This window comes from Prenolepis imparis, unplaced genomic scaffold (genome assembly GCF_030444845.1).
Source record: "Prenolepis imparis isolate NDT839.2.m4 unplaced genomic scaffold, iyPreImpa1.0 SCAF_3, whole genome shotgun sequence".
In the NCBI taxonomy this organism is placed as follows: domain Eukaryota; kingdom Metazoa; phylum Arthropoda; class Insecta; order Hymenoptera; family Formicidae; genus Prenolepis; species Prenolepis imparis.
In genome coordinates this window covers 12,423,223-12,450,085 of record NW_028141161.1, presented here as the reverse complement: position 1 = coordinate 12,450,085, position 26,863 = coordinate 12,423,223, and the positions used below count along the sequence as shown (strand labels likewise).

Sequence of the window (26,863 nt, the reverse complement as noted above, 5' to 3'; positions counted from 1 at the left end):
GGAATAAACAATCATAATAAATCAAAAGTAGACTATATGAGAACATTGAATCACAAAAAATAGCCGAATGAATAAAATTGCATCTTCGCGTATGATAAAAAAGATTGCGATATTATTAATATTAAATCGCACAGTATCGAGATTTTTTACGAATATTCATAAAAATTATAACGGATTATAATAAATTTAATGTCACCTATGGAAAAAAATGATGTACCTTGATTAAAACAAGTATTTCTTTTTCTCCTTTCTTTCTCTCTCTTTTTATTGAAATATTGATTGAATCTACTTTTATTGTAAAATTGATATAATCGTTTTAGTGTATTTTTATAAAACAGATGGTTTCTCTTCTTATGAAAAATTATTTTCTAATTTATGAAGAATTTTAAAATATTCTCTTATGTGACGCGAGTAAAATTATATTTTCAATTATTTTTTTCCTTATTTGACATCTCATGTATGACTCATGTATGACGACTCAACTCTAGCATGATATAAAAAAATATGTAAAAATATATCAAATAAAAAGTCTCCATAAATTTGTCCAGCGGGATGTACAAAAGTAGAACATTTAAAACTGCATATGAGTTATGATGAAATAATTTGTCATCTGTAGATCTTGTCTCTAACGAAAGTCTTTTTGTCGTGCAAAACGACACACATTTTTGCATGCAAGTAATTATTTTTAAATTATATTTCGCTGAATACAAGTAATTTTTGAAACTCACCGCTGGCTGTTGTACCGAATTTACCAAAATTCGGTGCTTTTGTCTTAAATAAGAATAGACTGCGTTGCCACGCGATATAATAAAATAAAATGATGATGAGTGTAGGAAATGGAACGAGTATCCGAGATGTCTAGATCCAGGATCGAGTTACGATAAAACGAGAGAACTATAAGCACCATGGAACGCGACGAGGTTATGGGAGACCGAAATGGAACATGATGTGCTGCGAAGGAGAAGATACGCGTACAGTAGATACGCTACAACAAACACATGAGATTTAGCAATTGCATTAAATGAGAAGTTACAAGCCACCACAACGATAAGAAAAAATAATGAGAGACGTTGAATGATATCATGTTTTTGATAATCTAATTCATGATCGTATAAACTGTTTCCAGAAAAGTTTCTCTCTTCCGAAGTCACAATATCAGATAATACATTTCTATAAAGTTATAAAGTATGAATAATTGGAAAAAAAATTTATTAGAAATACACATACAGATATACACAAAAAGAATTGTGCAAACTAGAGCAGATCGAAGTGGTTCCTTTTTCCTCGTCTATAGAACATTATCGTTTATTGCCGTGGGTACCCGTTAAGTAATATCCAGGTGATTATACCGATTAGAATTTTGACGCCCATATCGACTTGCAATAGAGCGGTCCGTAATACCAGACGAATTCATAATGAATAAAATAATTCAGTTCATTGTTAATTAAAAACCAGAAAATTAAATTGAGCTTATTATTTTATTCACGATGAACTCGTCTAACATTTTACGGATTGCTCTATTATAAGTCAATGTGGGCGTTAAAATTCTAATGGGTATAATCACCTGGAGATTACTTGACGGGCACCCACGGCAATAAATGATAATGTTCCACAGACGGGGAGAGAAGACAGCTTCGATCTGTTCTAGTTTGCACAATGCTTTTTTCGCTCTCGATGTCTACTTGCGTACCTCCCCGAAGTGCCACAAAGAGTAGGAGTACTTCTCGTCTCGAATCCTCTCGAGTTATCCTAGATCGATTAGATTAGATATATGTATATTTCTTCAGATAGAACTCGTCACACATATAATCTCACGTAGTGACTATTTTATTATCGAGAGACATGTCAATTTCCCGTTCCATACTGTTTCACTTCCGAAAAAAATTATTTCTCGAAGAATAATGATACTTAGGCGTCCTGCATAAATTTAACTTACCGCAACGGGAGTTTCGAAATTTTAATTGCGATTGTATAGCCCGCTGGATATCGAACAATAAAATTAGCACCAATTTGCGTTAATGAAGGGCGTTCCGTTTGTAATTATGGTAAAATCGTTACAATTTCAGAACAATATCCTACGTAAATCGATGATGCATGAAATGCATATCGCGACCGCGATTTATAATATAATCATCGCGAATTATATTACGCGCGCCTGTTATTCATAATTTCATTCTTATAAATCTCCTTTCATATCCGCTTAAGACCATCATCTTCCATCGTTTATATCCTTCACAATGCATTGTGAATTATATAAATACTTTGCAGACAATTCTCTCGTATAATGCGCAATAATTCGAGGCAAACCGTATTTCTTTCTTACGTAGTTATTACATCCATCCCGAAGCAATATCGAGAAACGATTTGTATTTGAGTATTTCAACAATAATACTTCTATAGGCGAAGCTATACTTTGTCTTTTTCTCGTAGAATAAATTTAAAAGCAATAATTTTAAACATTATTCCGCAAAATAATATATATTTATCAATATTTCTAGAAAAATAAATAGAAGAAAAATCGTTTCTTAAGATTATTTATTTATAATTTTATTATTTTAGATTATCTATTTTATTATTTTTAGATTATTTATTTTCGAATGAGAATAAAAATTTTATGATAATATCAATGAAGATACAATTATTACAAACAAATTAATAGGAACGTATTTATTCATCATCTTATTTCTATCTTGTTTAATTTATTTGAATTTTACTTATATTTCGATTATATTTTTGACGAAAACATTGCATAAATCTTTTACCCTTCTCCTTCTCTTTTTTTCGTTTTTTCTTGTCATTTTCCTATATATTGCTCCTTGTGGGCTTTGACTCTGCTTTTCTATAACGGAGTTCTGCACGCCAGGGGATTAGTTCCAAGGCGATTCAAACGATAGCAATTCCTTTGTACAGTTGCATAGATCCTTTTTCCTTAGCAGTGCATCAAAGCTCGCATGTTTAATGCATTCCAGTTGGACGGGATTATCAAAACAAAGATGGTATATGAAACTATCGAGCCCCCGATATCGTATACTCTGAACAGTAACCTATAATTTTGCATGGAGAATCTTAGGCAATCCTTTCTAAGGAGGATCTCAATTGATAGGTATAGATCTTATCTTTCAATAAAACAAATGTTTGTCGGACGATGGAGTTTAATTCTATAATAACCAAGTTTAATCGGATTAATTATATATGTACATGTTTTAATATTTTTTCATATAAACAATTTTTAATTTATTATTCTTTTATAGTATTTGGTCTGTAATACAATTTACCCAAAAATTGATTAAACATCATTATTAAGCTTCATTAATAGTGTTTTTGCCGCAAACGATATGAAGACGTTAAATATTATCATAACTAACGGGAAATTTTCCTGCATCCTACCTTCTCGCTCTTTAAGTAGAAGAGCCCATATTTGATCAGCCGGTCTGCATACAGGCAGACGCTTATCGTTCTCGGATCATGATGTTTAATTTTGGGATTGCCAAAGTCTTCCAAGAATATAAATAGAATGTATTGATATTAAGAATTAATAAATAAGGTTTGAAAAATTGTTAGATAAATAAGATTTTAAAAATTGTTAGAAAAATTCAAATATATGATAAAAGAGAAGTCTTTACCGTCAATTATTGTTCGTTAAAGAAAACTATTAATATTTTTTATATATAAATTAAAAATATCATTTTACATAAATTACGAGCATTTGTATTATTAATTTTTATAATAAAATCAATAAATTGTTCACAATCGATAATGATGCAAATGTATAGGACCGCGTTATTCGACCGCGTTATCAAAGTTACGATATCCGCAGGCGTTATTACAATAGCGAATTCCAAGGACGACGGCTGCAATTGCAACACAAGATGCTGCTCGATGCAATCCGCGAAATTCGCATCTTAACGCGCGCATTTCCGACAAACGTCCCGCCGACACACGACCGCAGGGCAAGCGGATTTAGGAATTCCGTCACGTAGCGCCACGTACGAAATGGTCGCGTTAGCATCGAATCACATTTCACATCGGACCACATCCGATGCACCTGTCCGGGTTGCACTTTGCAGTCGCGCCGATAAAGCCGATCGGATTTGTCCTCGTTACTTTCGTTTCCAATCGAACGCGAGACCGTCGAGTTGTCCGGCATGCATCTCGCTTACCCTCGATCACACCTGCATCTGTACTGTCTATATCAAACAGACGGATAGAGAGAGAAAAACAAAGAGAGAGAGAGAGAGAGAGAGAGAGAGAGAAAGGGGAGGAGGAGCAGGAGAAAAAGAGAGAGAAGCAGATGGAGAAAAATACCGCTCTGCTCGGGGAAGCAAACAAGTGTCGCGCACTAAAGTGTCCGCGTGAGGGTTTCCGTAGGAGGATAGTCGAGGGTGAAGAGGGTGGGATGGGATGGTGGTGAAATAAGGGGACTTCGGCTTTTATCCCGCCGCACTTCGTAACGGCGCTACGTGAGCAACACCTGAAAACCTCGACAAGACGACACGTAGCTTCGCGCCCCTCGTCGCGTCTACCCCAAGACTACATCCGAAGACAAACGTACGATAAGAGACCACGAGGATTTATGGCGCGTTTTCCAGTTCATACTTTCTCGTTCAATTTTCGCGTGACTCGCGTGTTAACGTGTAACGAGGAAAAAGAAAGGCAGAGAGCAGCAAAAACGTACTGCCTTTTCGCATGTAAATTTTTGTTCGCATCTCTTTTTCAGACGCAAGAAAAATGCAACGCGTTACAATGCAATTCTTTTTAATGCATCTTGTGTAAAATGTCGCATTCCGCGTATTTAGCGAAAGTAAATTCGAGAATTTTGCTTTGAAAATTTGCATGGAGGATATCCTTAGTAAAAGGATTCTCTTCTCTCGCAATAAGATATTAAACTATATGTAGATAGAACACAAATGGAGGTTGGAGAAGCGGGTAACTATTATTGACAGTGAAATCAGACGATCTGTGAAACATGCTTGAGGTTTATCAATATAATATACCTAGTCGCCAATATTTGCACACAGACACGTTACAATGGCATTGTCTTAAGCCAATTATTCTATCTGCTATATATATATACTATTGTGCATTAATTCGGAATGTATGTGCGTATGTGTGTATAATCTGCATTATTTGTTATTCATATTCATTCGCGAAAGCTTTAGATTCAGATTTCTGTGTGCGCACAGTAGCGAATAATAGCCAAAAGATTTGCGTCCGCCATTTACTGTCTCTCGTGTGCTTTGCGTTATTTTGAATAAGACTTTGGATTAAACTGCAGATTAATTATCTGTCGCTGTTTGTTTCAAAAAAATTTTTTTTTTCGACCAACAATTTTAATTACATCTCGGAAAATAAATTAAGGAAAATATAAACGTAGCACGCGGATGTTTTACATCTTGACGGTCGTAATAGGATCGTTGGAAAGAAAGAGCTCATGAGGTCAACAAGAAAGAATCGTGAGGATAAAATAAAAATAATATTATAGCTTAAAATGTATCTTCCATTATACAATGCGATGTAATTACTATACGAATAACTAACCGCTCTACAAAAGAATTATTTCTCTTGGAATTTGTCTTGGAATAAAATAATTTCTAGAATCGTTTTGTTATTTGACATTTGAAATGACAAATCTAATTCTAAGTTAATTATAATAATTAATTTTCTATAGATTACTTGTTAAATGATTCAATCGTTTTTTTAATTTCCTTTTTTTTTAATTTACATTTATGATTGATATGTAATATTAATTAAAATAAAATAGCAAGTTTGTGAAAATTATTTTACAAACATGAAATATTATATAAAAAAATATTCTGCATATTTGATTATAAATAATCCATATACTATTCTTTTTAATATATATTCGAATACTATTTTTCAGAGAAATGCAGGGTTGTAAAATGGCAGTCATTATATTAGTATTAATTAATAAATCATTTTAAGATCTAATTTCAAATTATGAAAACCTTTTAATGTTTATTGGAAATAATTCTTTTAAATTATTAATTTTTAAATTAGTATTTTAATATCCCGAATAAAGACAGCTCTCTCTTTCTCTCTTTTCGATCGTTATGATATAACGTTGTCATCCATTGATAAAAAACACGTTGAATTATGAAGAAACCCTTTTGCCTTTTGCGACGATCTCGCGACAAATCTCGCTCGCGCATTCTTGCTCATCTCCATCTGTCAGTCCTTAGAAACGTCAAGTTTTCCTTTAAGCGAAGCCCTAGTAACCACTAAATCGCAACTCGGCTTTTTGTAGCGACCCCCGAGGGCATCGACGGTGATGCAACGTCCTTCTTGTTATCTGAGAATTTCAGATTACCCGACTTGCCGGGACAAGTAAGTTCCCGTGAGTCGGCGAGGTCGGACGACATCGTGCGATCCGAAAATCATATGCTCGATCCGTCGACGCGGCATCCCGAGGATCTCAGAATATCGAATTATGCATAACTATGCGCTCTCTCATACCGCAAACACATTCACCTGCTATGAAGACGGTGGATGTGTTTGTGTGTGTGTGTATCTCTGGAAAATGTAGGTCACCACGTATCGTTTCTAATCCCATACCGTTAGGAGGATACAAGTTCCGATGGAAAAGCCGTTTCTAAATATGCGCCCTATGTTTTGCGTTATCGTTCCTCGATCTCGAATTTAAGAAATCTTAACCCGGATCTACTTTGTACGTTCACGTTAGGATTTTAATATAATTTAATACATTTAGACGTTTCTATGCGAATCCTTTTATAGCTACAGTATCTCAGATCTTAATGAAATATTTAATCGTTTAAATAACTTGTTTTAATAAAATCATTAGTTTAATATAGGAATTTATATCATCAGTTAAATATAGGATTACATTAACGAAAGAGATTGAATAATTGATTGTACATCATTTCTAATTGACTTCAAATCAAAGATAGGCACATAATATTTGAAATAAAAGATAAAACATATATATACGTCTTCACAGAAAACATTTATAAAATTTTAAATTATATATTTTATTTAAAAACAAAATTTTTAATATTTTATATAAAAACAAAATTATTGAAATAATTATTCTCAACAGTTTGCATTTGAAATATATCCATCATTGTTTGAAACAACATATCAAAAATATTAGATGAAAATTGATAGATAAACTTTGCAAAATGTAAGCCAATGTTTATAGATTAAACATCGAAGGATTCTGGAGTAATTCAATGTCGAATTGACAACGTTGAATTCTTGATATACATACTTTGTCACTATTACTGGTTCAATGTAAAAATTCGTGCTTTGCCTATCTAGAAATTACTACGTCCCGAGTTTTCGTCTCTTATGTCGGAGTGCAAACGATCTCTCGGCATCAGTTCAAATTGTAATTTGATCCTAACGAGCGTCAGCGCTGTCTTGTCTGTCGCGGATGTGAAATAGAATGCGAGTGGTGAAACGCGGCGACATGTTCATGCGAGGAGAAATGGAAAAAAACAAGGGGGATGAGATTTCCGGTGCCGGATTGCAGGCACACAGATTTTTCGGAGAGTGGAGAACGGAACTGGGGAAGTGCACGAGCCCGAGCAGCTTTTCCGGACGAAATTAGTTTATCGGTCCGCACGTAACAGTGGGAAGCGGAGGAGGCAGGAGGAAAAGGGGATGAGCGCGCGGAGATTGATGGCGAGGCATGTGAAGGCAAGAGAAAAGTCAGACGGAGACAGTGTGGCGCCGATAAGCGCGAAAAAAAATGGGTCAGCCGCTATTTTGCATTTACATTCGCGGGGTCGGGCATCGATTCGCGGCAACCTGAGGGCTCCCTTCGCTCCCTTCGTCTCTTGCCGCTTTCATCATTCTCGTCGAGAAGCGGTCCGATGGACGAGCGCGGTTTGTCATTTCGTACAATAGCTCGGTGCAAAACGGCATTGAGAATCGTCCCTTTGAAAGCGCGCGCGTACACTCGTCCACAATCATTTGACTTTGTAAATATAAGGAAAACAAAAATATACGTGGACGATTTGTCGCCGATTATATCCCTCGTGACGCGAATACTGTATTTCGTTTTAACGAGAGATTCAAATGTTATACCTGTAATGCTCCATAAAATCGCCAGATATTCTTTTAATGACTTTGGCCAATTTAAAGTCGCGATAATATCGAAAGATGTCATCATTTATATTCTAATTTTCTGCATCATACATCTTTGCAACTCTTCCTATAAGCTTCAAATTAAAATTTTATTAAAATAAAGTTGTAATCTGAAAATAATAAAATAAACGGTTTAATTTGCAAAAAAAATTTTTTAAATCGTTTATAACTTAAAAATCGTTGACCTTGATATTTATACTAATAAAAAATGATTTTAAATTAATTGAAGATTTAACAATAAAAGAATATCTGGTGATTTTTAAACGTAGATTTTTAGATTTCTAGATTTTTTGAGTCATTAATCACTACGATCTATTTGAAGTAGAAAAAGATTGAAAAAGTCACAGGGAAAAAACATTATTTTTCTAGAACGATTGTAATACAGATTATCGATTGTACACGAAAAAAAAAAAAGATAGAATTTTGACACGCAAACAGCCATTCGCGATTAATCGCGCGTCGAGGATACGAAATATAGAAACGTGCTCGTGTTTGTGCTTTTATATCTATTGCATCCAAAGTGCGGAGCACGCGTTGCTAGAACCAGGACATTCTTTGATCCGTCGAAACGAGGACTAGCGTTTGATTCAAGAATGTGATCATACGTGATCGGAGGTGATCGTTACGCACGAACGAGTGTGTAACGAGAACGATAAGCCTTCCGTATGTCGCATTGCGGTATACTTCCGGCCAGTGGAAAACTCGCCTCAAGGTGCTATTTGAGGAGATCAACAAGATGCTACATGAGCTTTCATGTAATAATATGGCATGTGTGTATCCTTTCCTGGATATATTATATTCCCCTGAGTTTTTTACCTCGAAAAATATGATGAAATGTTTATCTATAAGTGTACTAATTTTTTATCTTAACTATCTTATATTTATAATGATTTTGAATATATGTATGTGATAACATACCAAAACTATAAATTAATTTTGCCAATAAAATTTTTCTTATATAAATTAATAATTTACATAAAAAGGAAAAACCTTAGGAAATAAAGTTGACATAAATTTATGAAATATATTTACTAGATTTTTTAATTAACAGTCATATAAATATTGAGATAGAAAATAATTATGATGATACTTCTTTAAAGAAAAGAGAGAGATTTGTAAATCACGATAAAATCGATGATGGTCTGAGATGAAACTGATGACAGCAAATAGTTTTCTGTATAAAAGCGATCATCGATTGATTTATATGCTATGTCGAATATATACAGTTTTTGAATTCAAGAAAGGATCTTATTTATATTTCACAGTGCATATACTTGCAATAAGAAATGTGTTCATGTGTAACAGAAGTAATCGGCCACGCACGAATAAGCGTGCAACGAGGTCAGCAGACTCTTAGGATATTGAGGATATACAGAGCAATTCAGTCCCAGCAGGAAATTTCAATTTCTACTTACACCGCGTTATCGAGTGTTTCGCGCATAGCTTTATCTTTGATATAGCTGAGCGATGGAGATTTCGTTATTCGATGGAGAAGCAATAAGCGAATAGGAAGCGGAAACACGATATACCATTACCATTACCAAGCATCATCTCCTCGAGAGTCAATCCGCTTTTGAAGATTATAAAGATTCGCCTCCTATCTCAATCTGTTTGCGATTTGTTAATGCAATCTCGAAATGAAAAAAAAACATTCTGTGCTTATGACGGATTTCGACATTGCTTATCCCGTCTAAAAAACAAAAGAGAAAATTGTTGTTTCTGGTTATGCTATCGTATATACAGAAAACACGTACACTTAAAGCACGAATTTCCTTAAAAAAATACCAGTGAATTGTAAAAATAATGCAATCTCGACATGAAAAAAACGTTCTGTGCTTATGACGGATTTCGACATTGCTTATTCCGTCTAAAAAACAGAAGAGAAAATTGTTGTTTCTAGTTATGCTATCGTATATACAGAAAACACGTACACTTAAAGCACGAATTTCCTTAAAAAATACCAGTGATATGTAAAAATAAAATCGAGAAAAAAAATAATGACGCGCAAATCGCTAAAACTACCGTTTAATAGATTTACAGTGAAAGAAATTTTAATGCTCCACACCTCTGACAAACGTAGTCGCGCATTTTATCCAACAATAACATTTGTTTCAGCGGACGCGTAGTTACGCTCTGAACTCTCATTAAACCTGAAACGAATAAATCCGCACGGACACACGCGTTACCGGAAAGTAGTCGCAATTTTTCGCGAGCGTGGAAGTACTTGGAACAAAATCGTGGATATTTCTACCTGGGAAATCCTCGGGAAAATCTGGGACGCGGGGAAACGAATTGCTCGAGCGAACGGGAGCCGAGTAACGTTTGAACGGAGAACGTGCTCATGTGTGACGGAAATAATCGTCACGCACGACCGAGTGTCTAACGAGCAACGATGAGCCTCCATCGCAACCTTCACACCCTCGCGAACGGGTTACAATTCCACGCGGAAGGGATAAACATTGATCCTCTCGCTCTCGCTCTCTTTATCTTTCTCTCGCAACGCACGGAGTAATTTCTCATTTGAATTACTCAATCTTGTAAATGATTCCTATTAATCGTTGATAAGCGTCTTTTTTCGCGGCGGAAAAATTATTTCGCGAATGAAAATTTATATCCGCGACATCGCGATGAATTTGTCGAAAATGATAGAAAGAAAAAGAGAAAAATATAAACAGATATATAGATAATTTATTATCGTTTTATAAGACAATTAGTCCCTTCAAGCACGATATATAATATCGTGACGAATACATAGAAAAGTAATAAAAAGGAAAATTATATAAATACGCATATTGAAGAATAGTTAACAATGTAAAATCAAGCATGCAAGTTAAAGATATATAAAATAGAAACTAATTATTTCCATTATGTCATTAATTAATTGTTAAGAAACTAACAGTTAGAAACCATAAATTTGCAAAAAGAAATGAAAGAAAGCACTCTTGAAGTATTTATAATAGCAGTATTTATATTTTTATAATGAGAGAAGGAATTCTATTCCACAAGTCATTCTAAAACAGAGAGTAAGTGAGACAAGAAAGAGAAAGGCAAGTCAAAGAGAGGAAGAGAGAAAACTAAGGAACACTTCGTCAAACAAGAGATTATTTGCGCGTTAGAAACGCTGTCGGCAACTATAACATAATTGCTGTTCGTCTTCTCAGTTTAACAAGCTCTTGCTTTCGTGTGAATATTAACGTAATTGTTAAACGTGTCTTTACGAATGCTTATGCGAGAGGATTCGGCGAATATTTTGCAGGGATATCGTCACGCTTAGTTGCTTTGTATTAATTTCAATCCTTTGTATTAATTACATATCCTTTGAGTAATTCACATAATCGATTTTTCCTTCTTAAAATTTTTGAATTATAAACGGCGAGTAATGAAAGATTTTTCATAAACTAAGCTTTTAGTACGCAATTAAATTATAATATCCTCACAAGTTTATAAGTTATACTAATACTTTACAGAACTTTACTTACAATTAATTACAAAAATTTTATTTCACATTTAATGAAATCAAGATGTAGGAAGAGAGATAAAAAAAAGTGTAAAAGTTAAAAGTGATTACGCATTCACGTGGAAGAATCTCTCAGTTCATTGAATCAATCAAATCAGCTTATCGAAAGAGCAGTGCCACGTACGGAGTTACGCATTCAAACGGAAATTAGACTAACAACAAAACCGTAAACGACCACAAATATAGCAAAATACATCTAATTGTAAGAGTGAACAGAACAGTAGCCAACTTTGAAATCAATTGCAACGTGATATTGTGCAACAATTGTAACAACAATGCTCTATAAAGTTTTCAAGCGTCGTCGAGGAAATAAAATTGAATTTATCGTGCGATAACCAAGCAAATCCTTTCCAGAAAATATCGATATCCCGACATACTTTTTTTCTCAAACAGTCCGAAATTTTGCAGTAATCGTTTCGATCCGATTTCCATAAATATTGTGACATTTCGCATCTTTATTTCGGTTAAACGTCGCGCTTAAACCACTTTGTTATGCCGCGGAGAAAAATCGAGGGTTCGGGGTTTATTCAACTCTCGCAATGCCGGATCAATCATCCGAATTGAAACTATATATTACTCTTACTGGTCATGTCATAGTTCACCGAGCGCGTTTGTCATATTTATTTAGAAAACAGGTCAACCTAAACGCGTGTGTTTTTTTTCCACTCTTTTTTTTAAAAGCTTACGTTTCGGGGGAAGAGGGAGGGGAAGAAAGGGGCAACGTGTCGTTGACTGCTGTTCATTGTCCGTTTCATAACACGCGCGAATTTACGCATCCGCATAAACATCGACTGCAGCTTCCGAATGCATTTGCGGAGAATTCCCGGAGTGCTTCGATACCGCAATTCGTAGAATTCAATTAACAGAGAAGCCATCCACTAATTGTGTGTTCTCCTGCCGGAAGCGGGGCGTTAAAAGAATATGAATATTAGATCCGATGAAAAAGAAAAAAAAAAGATAGAAAATCTCATTTTTTTTCCTTTCTCCGGAGAAAGAAAACTCTCTTTCCAAAGGATGAAATATGCTTTACTCGTCACTGCGAATTAAAAGGCACAGCAAACGTTATTTTCAAGAAAATATGAACAACTATCCAGTGCGCTACTAGATCCTCTTATCTTTACGTGATGACGGAATATGAAAATCCCCTCTGTCACTGACCTTTTAGAGCGTGCTGAGATAGTACGTAGCTTTAGTATACGCGCTGCATAAGTGGAGATAATCATCTCATATTTATTTATGAAAAACTCTGTAGAACTAACGCGCGGAATGATACCCGTGCCGAATCTCACGCTTGACCCGCTTCCGGTTTTCTTTCGCAACATATTGTTCAATGTTCGTATCGATCAGTGTTCGGTATTTTTGTTCGGGAATGTCTTTTGTGCTTTGAGAATCCCTCCACTTTCCATCATCAAGGAGAAAGAAAAGGCGAACCGCAGTATTCAGTCTATTTACGTTTCTAAGAGAGGAGCTTCTCAGCTTTTGCTAAAAAAATCAAAGAAAATTGCCTCGAATTTCTATCCGATATAATAATTACACTTAGAACTCGAAACGAAGTTGAGATGAAATATTGAAACAATGCCTGCGAATGTCCTAACAAATGAAGCGGGCGGTTCGCCGATTATCTCTAACTTTAGACACACAAAGTAAAGCTTTACTGGTCAACCATCAAGCTGCAATACAAGGTACTATTACGCTAACTTAATCGACAGAATCAATCCAAGAGATAAGCATTCATTTCTGTGCTTACAAGTTCACTATATATTTTCTTAACTCAAATTCCTGATTTACAAATATTTTAACATGTATATATATTTTATTTTATTTCAAGAGTTATATTTTTTTAAGAATATGTTTTAAAGTATATTCTTTCATATTATATATACAAGAAATTTGAATTTCCTTTTTAAATGTTTAGAACTCTATTAATATTATAAAGAGATAACAGTTTATTGTTATATCAAGCGAATTTATTTTTAAACGTTTGTATTTTATATATACTCCCTATTCTCTTTCCTATATATAAAATAAAGATTAAAGCATTTCTATATTTCAATCTGTAAAATATTAAAATACCAGTTAATTTACAAAATTAATTTTACATTAGCATGTCGAAATGTCTTCAAAACATTTTCCATTATGAAGGCAATTAGAGCTGACACAGATCTTGCAATTTCTGAGACTAGACTCTAAAACTAGACGTCTTAAATTAGTAAGACAACCAATTTTACACGCGGGGTTAGAATTTTCCAATATCGTTTACAATAACTCCGATAACGTAAGGGAGGAAAGTTGCTTCGGGGATGCTCGAGGCAGCGATAAGAAACAAAAGGTTAAGATCGAAAGACGCTTAAACCATTCGCGGAATTTCCTCGGCGCTTGGACCGAAGGGCATCGAGGGACCATTCGCACACAATCATCCGCGGAGAATGAACGACGTCACTCCGCACACACCATACGCATCCCCTTATTTATTTATCCGCGGGGGTGGAGGGAAGAAAGGCGGGGGTGTAGAGCGACGGCGCCGCGGGAACAGACAACAGCCCCCACTCGGCGTCGGCGTCGGCGTCGGCGACGCGACTGGGGGGTTGGCACCCCGGCATCGTCGTCCTCGTTCGGAAAGCGCTCCGGTTAGTTTGTTCGCTATCCACGCGACGGCACCACCGGTAGCTCTTCAACCCCTCGCGGCCGGCGTCCGCGCTTTCCTTGCGCCGCACGCAACTCCTGGTCCGCGACACCCGCGCGCGCGTTCGCCACCCTCTCGCGACCCACGACGACGGCAAGGATCCGCGAATCGGCCCAACACAACCGCGGCGGCGGGCGCGCTCAAATGCCGGCCGTCCTCGTTTATGAGACGTGTCTCCTCGACGCAGCCGATTGACGGCTGCTGCGGGCGGCCGGAAGTACGAGTGTCGCGGAAGAGCCGCGTGAGATTCGCGCGGGTACGACGACGCGGCAGGAGACGCAGGAAAAAAAGGATGCGATTCGCATCTTTGTGATCGCACGGACCACGAGGATCCTCCACGACGAGAGAAGGAACGGTATTTTCTTCCGGTCGCGCGATTCTTCCGCCGAGGACCGTCCGCCGATAGGAAGTGCTCGCGTTCTCCACACAATGTGTTCTTGTTTACGTTCGGTATGGTGCTTCGTCAGTGAGAGTTATAGATATTAGGAAATGCCGGAGGGAGATACACGCGGAGTGCCCGAGCTTTTGGTGTAAGTAATCGGATCGACGTGATAGAAGAGAGAAAAGTATCCTGCATCGTGTCCCCCTGCAAAAAGGGATGTTAAGAAACGAGAGCCTTCTGCGAAACAATTTCTCTCGCCTTCGCGTCTTCTCTCTTTCTTTCTCTCTTTCTTTTCTTTTTTCATTTCTCTCTTTCTCTATTATTAACGGATTACTGATTAAATTGAGTCGCGATGAGATCAAAAACTTATATCATAAGTTGTCCCGATGTTATTTTCGTGATATCTGAGGTACAAAGAGACTGTTGAAAACGCAGAGAGAGAATAAAAGAATTTATAAATTTAATTCATAAACAGAATTAATTAAACGTCGACAACGATGCGCACCGATTCGTTATTGCAGTTTCTTTCTCTCCCGTGACTCTTTCATCAGCGGTTAGCTTCTATCGCAGTCATCCGGATTAAAACTTCATCGAGATAAGACAAATTGCTTGATAAATTAGTTCGTTAACGCGGTCGGGAAAAATCTTGAATGTTAGAGAAGGAAGGGACGAAAGGCAAGATGAATCCGCGCGGCATTTGCGTATAATTTTCGCTGCAAAATCGCGGCACGTCGATCTGATAAAACGTAGGAAATGTTAACCTTTATTATCGCTAATTCTAATTCGCCGGGCGAAATGTTATACAAAATCGAAAATTACAATCCCTTACAAATTTCTCGCCTCTAATACGCATATTATAAATTTTCTCTCTCCTCGTATATATATAAGGTTCTGAGTGTAAAAACCCGACTATCGATATTAAAACTTTAGGCAAATTAATTGCTTCATTATATAACGAGTCGGTTTAATTTTCTGACCCATACGATATAGGAGAGAAAAATGGTAAATTTGAGGCAGTAAGCTTTCGCGAAAGAGTTTCACTTCTAAAAAGTGTCGATTTAACGTAATGGCTGACTATATTACGAGATAGTTGTACGCGAACGAGTCGCGTAACGACGATTTCAAGGAGTCGCACAAGAATTGTGTCTTGTCTAAAGGTGAAATCTGAAAGGAACACCCTTAATAGCGAGAGTCCTTAATGCACGTGGCTGAACTTTTCCTTCTCTCTCTCGATTTGTATCTCTATCTTTCTCTCTCTCGCTCTCTTTGTCTTTCTGTCTTTCTCTCTCTCGCATCCCTTCCCCTACTCCTCTTCTTTTTCTCCCGTGAATATCGGCACGCGAGAGCTGAAACTCATCTACCGAGATTAAAACTTCATCAAGATAAAATAAACGACTTCATCGCCGGTCGAAATCGTAAGATATAGTCGGAGCGAAGTTAATGAGGCCGTTTGAGGACCGCCTTTGATTGCCGCGAGCACCAATGAAAGTGCTTTAACTCGAGCGAATTGTCATGACGGCGATCGCGTACTTATTAAATTGACTAAATTAGAATGCGATTGTCGAGCGGGTTCTTTTTTAGCCGAGGAACGCACAAACTGATCGGAACGTCGTGTCCGCGATGACCATTATGCGATGAAATTTCGATTGACAATCAGACACAATTGCGTTGGTCACCGCCGCGTTTGCGGCGTCGGCGCAAAATTAATGGGACTAATTTGTTTGCGCGAACGACGCTGAAATTGCAAATATTAAGATAATTTTTCGCGTTATATTCGAGAAAAACGTATAACAAAATAAGATTGTAGTAATGATGAAAAAATGCGGTGATTTTTAATATTTATCGAAATAGTACATTATTCTGTCCTACTTTGTTTTATTTTACTACTGTGAATAATTCATGACATGTATTTAATTTAATGAAAAAGTTTGACTAGTAATTTCATTAATTCTCATTAATTTTTATTAACCATATTAATTGTGTATTAAATGCAATAATAATTAAATCGTTATACTAATTTTAATTATTGATCGATGTTAAACGGTGCAGCAATATACAGCTGCATAGCAAACATTAAGGCGATTCATTAAGCATTAGGCTGTGTAATAAAGGTTCACAAAGATCAAATTGATAAGCTTACAACAAGAAATGATAAAAGTCAACCGCCGAAATGATGAACAGTGAGCAATATTTTAACAAAAGTATACACGTCTCCGACAAAGTCAGATTGGTGATTTTTAATAAAATAATATAATTAATATCATAAATTTTGAAGTAAGAATATTGTCGTAATGTGATATGAAATAACTTATCATCAATCATAAGATGTCTTTATCTCTTTTTTTTGTTATATAAATACTTTAAAGGATGCTTCCATGAAATACACAATTCGATATAAACACATAAAAAACAAACTAATTAGAAACTTAATTAGAAACATCTAAATGTATATTAAATATATAAAATATAAATCATTTTTGTGCAGAACTTTATTCAATTTTTCATTAGACGCTATTGAAATTGGAATATTTTTCTGTATTTTCTGATTGCGGGAAAAAACGCTGCCTGTACAAAGTTGTACAATTCAAAGGATACAATGCAATGTGAAAAAAATAATAAAAATAATAAAAATAATTCCTCGGTCAATTTTTCTTTACATTTTTTTCCAAACATCTTTACTTTTTAATAAGCTTGTTACATAACCATTTAATTATAATAAATTTAATTATAATAAATTTAATGTGGACATTACTCGAACTAAATGGAATAATATATCGAATCGTTGAAATGACTTCGCAATTCATTCATCGAGACAAATACATCAAATGACTGGAGCGAATAAAGATTCTATTAAATTCTACACATATTTAAAACCACAGATTGATTTGATAGAGATAAACTCGAACATTTAAAAAAAATATTATTCTATTGATATGTCTCTCATGTTTTTACTGAAGATATTTTTCCGCGACAATGTTTTATCATCAATATGAGAAGGGGGAAGAAAGGGTAAAATATACTACTTTTGGTCAAACTATTCTTTTCGTATATCGCAATATATCAGAAAATTATGTACATAATAATTAGAAGCGCGGTAGCTATGCAATCTGCAGCTAGCGACGCGCTGTCTCTCTCTTTTGGCCATCTCTTTCTTTCTCTCCCTCTCCTAACATACATATATAAATTTCTTTATGCGAGAGATATCGCGTGTAATAATGAAAGCGATCGAAATATGATTATAATGCGCGCGCGCACCGAATGACACGCAATAAGATGCATTCCGCGTGCGTCGTGCAATATAACTATGGATGACCAGTTTCGAGGTAAACCTCATGTTGCAGCGTAGCGCGGTTCACTTGGAAATTTGATTAAGCAGACGCGGAGTGAATGTTAATAGGGATATAACAGGCGTATCCCCGCATCGCATTGTGTTCAAGGATTGCTATTCGAAGGTGGGGTGAAAGGAAGGGTGAACTGAACTCCCAACGGGGAATCAGGTCCCAGTAGGAATTTTAATTGTTGCCATAAAACCGAATTACATGTCGCCAACAGACGGCACAATGAGCCGCTTGGCGCGGATAGAGAAACTAGTTTGGTATAGTTTAGCGTAGGGTATACTTAGAATTGTGTGTGTGTATGTGAAATAACACGTGCTAAGGGAAAGTAGCACCAATCGCACATTGCAAGAAAACTTTTCTCCATAAACACTCTTAAAACATGTGTTCATTATCGGGAAGAAAGAAAGTATATTTTGTAATCGAATGATACAGTCATAATTTTAGTTTCACGGTATAATTAAAAATGACATAATATTATAAGCCATTAAAAATAATAATAAAGTTATGAATCTTTTTATGATATCACCGAATTAATATTGCAGATTCACCAAGACGCTTAACATGCAATATTGCAATAAACAAATTTAATTATTTTAATTATTAAAATTTTACAAGAACTGTTTTTCACTTGTCCTTACACGTGATATTTCTAATGCTTCAATTAAGCGAGTTTTTACAGTTTTAAAGTATATATAAAAAAATGCCGCGAGGTATTTTGAAAGGTATCTCGAAGGTAAAGCGGCACAAAAGTGGATGTTAATGCATATCTCGAAAGAATAATGAATAATATCAGAGTACAAACGATTTTACGCCACTTTCTGCGGCACGCTTAGTTCCATTCGAAATCAAGCTCCGCTAAAGATTCGATTAACGCGTTGACACAACTCACTGCTCACTCGACAGACGAACAGGCGTGTGAAGGGTTTAAAGCGAAGTGGACCAAGTAGTACTACGGGCCCATGAAGTTGACTAAAATGCAGTTAACGCGGATGTGCCGCGAAACTTGATAGAGTAAATACGACGATAGCGAACCCGGTGAGCACAGTGCGGAAATTCACTACGTCAATGTTATGTTTTTCACTTTAATTGCTACATTGTGCGGATATTTTCTACGCCGTCGTACGCTCGATTCATACATATCCCCAATTTTTCGAACAAATCGATTCCCGAATCGAAAGAACTTTTGATTCTTCATCTTCTTGAATCGTTTACGCTTCTTTCTTCCGCTTTCTTATGCTTCCTCTTTGACAAATCGAGAGCGCGTATAAAAAGACCCGACCGTATATTCTCGATATGTTATCAGATATTTTCGAAGTACGACGATTTCTGAAATATTTGGAGAATTGCATTGGTAAAAATATATTCATATATTCGAAGACGTTTAGAATCTGAAATTTGCTTTTCAATTTATAATTTCTGTACTTGAGCAGAAAGATGTGGGAAAAATTTACGAGCTACTTTTGTATCATAAATGAGACATAATGCGGCGGACAAGACAGATATCTTGTTCTGCACATACATATATGTAGGAACATGCGCGAATCGACGTGCCATTATGACAATACACGACATACAAAGGCAACGCTTTACCGGGGCTGAATCGTATCTAATTTTCACGTCGCTTGCCGTTTGTACAACGATACTCACAGTCTGACGCGAGGCAGCCGTCTCGAGTGTAGCGATAAGACAGAAGTTTTGCCATTTCGCCGGAAAGTTTCAATAGGAATATTCAATGGACAGGAGAGAATAGCTACACTCTCGGCCTTCATTTAAACCGCATATCGCGACATGCAAGCTTGTTTTCTCACACAATAGCTACAATTTCGCGTTACGTTAATAAACAATGATTGACTCGTTATCAGTTATCCAATCGCCGCTAATAACTTAATACCATTACAAATACCTGTCGAAACAAGTTTTGAACCACTTGGAATCTCATTTGAGTTAATGATGTAATCGTCGATTAAATAAGTACGATCGAATAACACTGATCTTCTACGATGCAGCTGCAATTTATTTGCAGCGAACAAAAATTAATATCAAATTTCTGACATACTCGTGTCAAGTTAGGATAAAAGTAGCAGCTTTGTAGCAAAAATAATTCGCTTGTCTCTTGACATCATATTAAATCCAAAAGTGAATAGAATAATATATAAAATAGAAATTATAAATATTAAAATATATATAAGTAAGCCATTTTTTCTATTGTGATCATGATTAATATAAAATGGTTAATTTAAATATAGTTATATAAAGTATTATTAATTTGTGTCAATTAAAATCTGAATTTAAAATAAATATATATATATATATATATTTTTCGTTGAAGATTTATCTATTAATTTTTCTTTTAGCTTACTTATTGTTAGATCTGCTTTCGTCCATAATTTTTATTAAATCATATTATGTTTAAGTCAATTAATATTACATAAAACAATTATTTCTGAAATAAATATATAAATGTTTTATCATTTTTCCAATTATTTTTCTCGTTACATAACATTTCAAACAATATTTAAACTAATACAAAAAATAATATTTGAAATTGTCAATGCAAATTCAAAAACTTCAAATAATATGTTAAATTTTCGATAATTAAAAAGGTATAATGAAAACATCGATAATCGATAATTGGAAAGACAAAGCATATTTCTGATAATTCTTTTTTTTTAATTGTTCTTTTAATTAATAATTTCCATTATCACATTTCAAATAAATTTTTTTATATATGTATATTGTACTTTATAATTTGTAGAAAAATTTTTTGTTAATATTTTATTTGAATAAAATTATTTAGATAATTACTTTCAATAAATATGTATTTGAAATTTGCTCACTATTGATAAAAAGAAATCAAATTTGATTATTTCCATCCTTAAAAACAAATCTAGTTGAAAAATGATATTTTTTTTTTAATGCATGCATTGAGTTGAGAAATTTTTATACTTTAAGGGGGGTGCTGTAATCTTTTCCAATTATAATAATCTGGAATTCACAATATATAATAAAATGCTTCGGAACTCATTATTCTCATAAACTATTTTGAAATAAAATTTTATCAATTTATCTCATCTGTGACAAAAAATTCTCGCAATGTTGAATCGAACGTGCGGAGTCACATCGCGCTCCTTTTCACTTTGGGGTTTATCCCTTTGCGCTTGTAAGAAACACAAAAAATAGTAGTAGTAGAAGCAGCAGTAGAAGAAACGGATCGAGTGAGAAGGATATGAACGAAGAGTGGCGCGCGTGCAAAGCTTAAAGCCGTCACGGGGAAATGCCAAACACGTCACAGTGCTGAAAGAATCAGAGAGATCGGCGGTACGGAGGGCACATAAAGCCTGTCCGTTACGCTGTAAAGCGTACGCTCACGTACCATCGAATCTTTTATTTCGTTATTCCTTAGTCTCTTCCGCACTGTGCCGCTCCTGTTTTCTGGATTATCCTCGTGCATATCTAACCCGACGCCGCTTTTCCTCTTCCGACCACGATTCCTCGGGAATCGGCGCGGCGTGTCGAATGGTCACCTTCCGATATTCCAATATTCGATTACCGGCGACCGCATTTCACTTTGCATTAATCGTGAATTATCATCCGCCTCTCTTTATTGGCGAATCCCGATTTAATTATCTCGAGAGCAATTTTCGTTTTATTCAAGTAACCGTGCGACAAGCGTTTCGTGCACGCGTCACCTCCTGTCTATCCATTAAATGTGATCCTATGAAAACTTATTGAACGTGATGCCGCGAAATTTATTTTGCGAAGTAATTACTAATTATGATAATGAAAATAACAATCTGATTTTTATAAAATTAATCAATTTCCTCATTTTTTATACTTGTCAGCAAACATCGTAAGACCATTTGTTTTATTTATTAAAAAATTAATTTTCTAACCCCCATATATACATAAAAAAAAAAACAGAAAAAATATAACGCATCTTAAACGTATATAAATTTGCACACCAGTAAACCCGCGCACCCGGCAAATAATAATTTTTCACGTCACGGATTGAAAGCCAAGTTTTCAATATAAGTAAAGACCCATTAACTCGTAATCCAAATTTTTCTGGCATTATAGTTGAGAGATTGCATTTATCTTGATCATTCGTTACATGCAGTCACTATTATACGTTTCTAACTTGCCAGTATAAAAATAATAATAAAAATCGTCTTCTGCATCAGTTGGCGAAACATTAATCTTATCTCCAGCAGGATGACATTGTCATGCGTCGCTCTCTTGATGCCTTCCGACTCGCGTCTAATGCACAACGGGTATCGAATTTATGAGCAACGTCGAGATGCACAGCGGATATACTCTTACAAAAAGCGATTCCTCTTTAATGTCAATCCCTAAATATTTTTCAGCGCGCTATTCAGCGTTTCGTTCTGTTTCATGACACCTTTCAATCATCGATCTCCTTCCACTCTGTAGATTACAATGGATTTTACGTAGTTCCATCGGATAGTTTTATCGATTCGCGCGGTACGCCATGTACCAGAAACGACAACGATTTTTTACCGTCATATGTGCGATTGTGTCGGCTGTCGGCCCGGTTACTCTTTCGATTCTCTGATTGACGTTTTTCTTTTATTACACCTCGTGATCGCGCGAGTGCGCGATCGGGTGCGTGCAAAAAATGCAATTTTCGTCGATGACGCTTTTCGTTTATTTTTTCAAGCGCATACGCGCACAACTTGTTCACAGAACAATATTGACCTATTTGCAAAAAAGTAGAAAATAGATGCAATAACGAATATATTTGTCATATACTGAGTTTATAGCAACAGGAAGAGAAAAATATCAGTTAACATTTAAATTAAATTGAACATTATTCATTCTATATAAAAAGTGTATTAGTTAAAATTTTTTAACAAGAGAAAAATTATTAGCGCACCGAATAATATTCCGATCATATTTATATGTTCTTGTCCCTATAGGATAGTAAAATTACAAACTGTCAGACTGCACGAATTTTCTCTCGAGAAAAATGGAAAGTCAATATCAGGTGATAAAGTTTATACGCGAAACAGTTCTTTCCCTTCCACTCCTTTTCCACCTCTTCCCCCTTCTTTCCTCCACCTTCGTATTTCATTTCTTTCGCCGTTTTCTCTTCCAACCTGCAATATACTTTACACCGTATGATTGAAAAAAATTATCCCTACAGCCCTGAGCAGAATCATAAAACACCAACGTGGATATTGAAACCATTAATTGATCCTAGAAACAAAACGCCGTTGGCGTGAAACAAAAATATTGCTTGCTCCAGTAAACCTGCACTCGGCAAATAAATTTTTTTCAGTCTAGTTAAATAATCGTGACCGATTTTCATTGCGAAATGTGAACATCTCTTCTTCATAAATACCATTCTTTTGCGTTTAAAAAATACATGCAACATTACATATAGTAATAGGGTATGGTTTTTAATTCACAGGGTTTGAAATATTGAAAATATTTCATTAACTAAACTTTGTAATTGAGCTTAATAAAAGAATGTGGCAGATATTGAAATGGCATCGCACAATCTAGATACTTTTTCTGCCCAGACTTAAAAAAATAGGAAAAAAGTTAATAAAGAGTTTTGTTATTTAAATTCTTAAAACTTCGAGCACGAATCTTCTCTCTTTTATTGTAAAATATTTTTGCAACTAAATTTCATGAAAATTTTCATTACCATTGTCTCATTGTAAGTTGAAAGAAAATAACTTCATATATGAATTTAATAATAAAAAAGGGATAATTATAGAGAATTCTCATTTATTGCCATACACGTGCATCGAAAAACGCGCGTGAATTAATCTTCCGAATCGTGCGTCGAGGCAATTTTCAACGTCATGACATCCACGGCATTCAATTTTGACTTGCCGACTTGCGTTGACGTCGATATAGTAGCAACATATGTCACAACGGGAAGCCATGCAAAAATTTGCCTTTGCTCTCAATGCGCTTTGTCTACACGCTCGACCACTCCGTCACGTTACACGGCTCGCGAGCTATCACCGTCAGTTTGATAAAGGTGTCACAAAAGGCGAACACTCCGTTGAAAATAGTTTTCAATTTGCGCGGGGAATTAATTCGTTTTCGTGGAAGACTTGCGCTTTTTTTCTCCCCTTTGCGCCCTTTTGCGCGGATTCCGGATTCATTTGAGGTCGCTTCGCGAATAGTCACAGAGAGAGTCGCGACTCTTCTGTCACTTCCACAAACACGCGTGTCAAAAATGAAATCTCCGAGCTCGAGCTTTGAAACGCGCCCTACGTACGGAATCGAATGTCGGCGGTCGTCGCGGGTATTTGTATTCGGTTCGGCAAATATCGAGCGCGGATGCGGGGCCCCTTCGCGACTAACTTTCGCCCTTTGTTCCGGCGAATGCACTTTGGCAACTTGGGTTTATCTTAGCGTTCTCGTTTGCCGGGTCTACTCTTTCCTAGCCGCTTTATCTATTTTGCACCATCAATCTGCAATAGCTCAGCAACCGGTGCTGTCGCATCACCGCTGAGATTTTTCACTCGCTCCTTCATTACTCGTGATAAATTCTCAAACGATTCGGTATATTTACCAAGCCGCAAAGCAATCCGATCTTTGTACTTCGCGAATTTAATTCCGATAGAAAGTGCACGCTCATTTAATCGACAATCTCAAAATATCGTACTTGCGTAAGCGGTTGCGAATCGTTGATAGGAACTCGATCATCGAAAGCAGCCGAGAGAGCCATCATGTGGAAATAGCGAGGCACGAGTGGAAAATCCAGAAATTCTCCGCGTTTGTAAGAAAATTACTCGCGGTTTTACACCGCGGAATATCAGAAGCGCGAGGGGGTTTTGTAAAAAAAAATGAAAAAAAAGAAAGAGGAAAAATAAAAACGAGAGAAAAAAAATAACGCACAGAGTGCAGCGCGATACGTTAACGAGTAGTCTTCAGTAGACACTGCTCTCAATTGACAGCTGTCGACGTCCAGAAAATCCAACGCCCACAGGGCACACGAGGGAGATACATAGTACGTCCTTCCTCCGTCCACCTTTTTCTCCCCCATGTTTCTCGCTTTGTCTTCTCTTCCTCTTTCTCTCTATATATATATTTTCGCGTTCGGTACGTTGCGCTTTATTATTTTCTCTTCATCTGCGTACGCGTTTGTCTCGCCCCGCGGTACGATAAAGTTTTTGATGTACACAACACACACGGCCGAGATCGCCGAAAACGCTCCGGGATGGATTTTCAATTACGCGTCGACGGCGCGCAACGTCGTAAAATCGAGTTACCGTATATGAACGCGCTCCGACGAACGCATTTCCGTCGTGTGTGACGCCGCGATTTCGGCATGCCCTGGAATTCGCGATTAACGGAGTCAAAGTAGTCGTTATGAGAAACTAGCATTGTCACGCTAGAAAGTGTCAGAGAGCCCGTAAGAGACGATGTCTTGTCGATTCACTTTTCGAGTTATTTTCTCGATTCACCAACGGGGGAAACATGAAATATCGTAGCATCGTGCGATCTTATAATCGAAATTTTTATCTAGATTTTTTTTTACATAGGATCACTGATAGATATACATTAGAGTGAGATGTCTTAATTCTGCGATTTTAATTTTGCATAACTTTCCGCTATAATTATAGCAAAACTTAGATTTAAATCGGTAGATGAATATGTATTCTAAAACACAATTGTCAATCAAATCATTATGATTTCCTCGAATTTGCGTATCATACGGAGACGTCTCGTGACATTCGCAATATTATTTCTGAAATTGAGAATTCAACTAGAGATTATATTACGAGAGAGAGAGAGAGAGCGCTAATGCATTGCTTGAAGCGTACCATTAGTACATTGTACTTATCCCGTCCATCGTTTCTGCATTCTGTTCTTCGTATTATTCTTAAAACTGCATTTTACAAATTACATATATAATAGAAGGAGGATGATGTTACTAGATACTTATTGCACGTATATATAAGCGCGAGATTGTTCTCGCGATTCTTCGATGCATCATAATTATGCTCAAATGCATTGCATACATTTGAAATTATCAGGTCACGCGATCTCTATTAGAGTTGTTTAAGATTTTCGATATTATTATTGTGACTGAAACGCATCGCAATAATCAATCGATAAACGGAACGCGTTGAAACAATAAGACAAATAAATTTTCACCGGATGAAAGCAGATCGCGACGAAATCAGCAGATTATTGTGACGTACGTCGCGTAACGCGTGTGTCGTACAATGAAGGCAACAGTGAAGGCTACAGAACCGCAAGGTTGCTACGCTCGTACCCATTTCAAAGTTGCAGGTCGCTGAATCGCATACATGTCGAAAAGTACTTTACGTCGGAAACAGCAGGCTGTAACCGATGGCTTTCTCAAGTTGTAACCGACGCTGAGGTTTCGTTTCGGCAAAAATTGAAACGCGATGTCGGCCCGCAATTCCAATCGATCACAATGCGCAGATATACGTTTTAATGTTATACAAACTGTTAGAGACTTATTTTTTTCTTTTAATACACATTTACGTTAAGTCGGAGCAATAATTTCTTTTTTTTTCACGCTTTATTTTTCGTTGCACGAATTAAATCACATAAACATTCACAAAAATAGTTTTTGCACTCAATTCTTGTAATCAAATCTTGAAACTGAATCTTGCAATCAAATGTCAAATAAAGATTTATAACAAATAATAGATTTGTTATAAAAACTATAAGTTTTATATACGCGACATGTTATGTCGGCTAAAAATATATGAAGATTAGCATCAGATCGAGTGTATTTAATATTTATCGATAAATGCACCACATCAACGTATATTTAGCGTATGATCGATTAAAGAATA

General features: G+C 36.1%; 1 protein-coding gene across 8 annotated transcripts in view; it reads left to right on the top strand.

Moving 5' to 3' along the window:
* The window catches only part of Mp (collagen XV/XVIII-type protein multiplexin), a 238,165-nt gene that overhangs the window by 107,113 nt on the left and 104,189 nt on the right, over positions 1–26,863 (top strand). For 2 of the 8 annotated variants that reach the window (XM_083034132.1, XM_083034130.1), the window contains exon 1: positions 14,293–14,857. The exons of the other annotated variants lie outside the window; for them this stretch is intronic. The gene's annotated coding sequence lies outside the window, so the exon portion shown is untranslated. Of the gene's footprint in view, positions 1–14,292; positions 14,858–26,863 lie in introns of those variants that run through there. 8 annotated transcript variants of the gene reach the window in all.